The sequence below is a fragment of the Melampsora larici-populina genome (genome assembly GCF_000204055.1).
Source record: "Melampsora larici-populina 98AG31 unplaced genomic scaffold MELLAscaffold_20, whole genome shotgun sequence".
Classification (NCBI taxonomy): domain Eukaryota; kingdom Fungi; phylum Basidiomycota; class Pucciniomycetes; order Pucciniales; family Melampsoraceae; genus Melampsora; species Melampsora laricis-populina.
In genome coordinates this window covers 525739-527100 of record NW_006768784.1, presented here as the reverse complement: position 1 = coordinate 527100, position 1362 = coordinate 525739, and positions in this window count along the sequence as shown.

The following is a 1362-nucleotide window of genomic DNA, read 5'->3' as shown; positions in this document are numbered from 1 at the left end:
CCTGAAATCAGATGTTCCTTTATTTAATTGTTTGCGAGTCTTTCCTTTGTGTGATGGTGTGTATAATATCCTTTCATTGGGGTAATCGAATTTCAATAAGATATATGTACTTGTAACTACGGTACTCGACTCGTCGGTCCTGTACTATCACTCCTGGGATCTTTTTCGACAGAATACTCGAATTGGGTGTTTCAGCTTATTACTCGAGAAGATACAATCACAACACAACAAGAATGATAATAAAATTATGTTGAGATATAATTTAGATGAAATTATGATTATCTCTTTTTAAATTTTTTGATGATGAAAAGAAAAAAAAATTATGAAAGTTTTGTTGATATGTAGTGGTCAAAAGTGGTTGGTGATCAATCACAATGGTCAATTGTTTGATGATTGTTTTAACGGTTAGGGTGATTGTTAGTAGTTTATTGAGATGATGACACTTGTCCTTCACAGTCTATTGGTTCTTATTCTTTGTCTAGAGATATGAAACTCACACTTTTGGTAAAAGTTGAGGTTGGTTTTTGGGTTTCAACACGATGAGGCCCCCAAATGTGAGGGCTGGGTGCTCTTTGTAAGAGTACTCAGTGCTCACTGATGGGTAGAATGGTAGGTATATTAAATTTAACTTCTTTATTTCAAATATGTAGTAGTTACAAATTGAAGTAAAGAAGGAAAATTAAAGAGAGGAAAAGGGACTGACAGTCTGTTTGGACAAATCCAGACAGACTTCAGTCAATTGACTCCTAAGAAGGAGATTCAGTAATTATAATATGATGTTTATTATAATATATGAAGGTTGGATCCTGGACCTTCCTTTAATCTTCATTGTAACAGATCAAAGAGTGAGTTAGTTCACCAATCTGGTTGTCCTTAAAGTCACCAACTTGGGGTTATTCTTAAGGTCACCAGCCTGAAGTTCTTCTTAAGGTCACTAGCCTGGAGTTGTTGGAGGTCACTAGAGGATCCAGAGGGAAATGAAGAATTGTATTACCTACTTTTAATCAGGAATCTGATTAAAGTTGATGAAGCTTATCACTAGTCTTATTTGTATAAGACTCTTGATATTTTAATTCAGTTGAACTTTAATTGTTCTTTAAAAGTAGTGGGTAATAATTGCTTGGGGGATTCTCTGAAGGCTGAGAGAGGAGGGGTTTATATACTCTCCTCTCCAAACCTAACTGTAGTGACATTTGTTATTATCACTACATTGGTTCAGGGTTATTTATTGACATGTGGTAATGATTGTTACTAGTAATGCTTAATTACATATACATCTTGTGTGTGGTATGTAATATAAGCATTTAACTCTTGACACTGAGTTATGAGGTGTAAATGGTGTTTTGTTACATATTACATGTT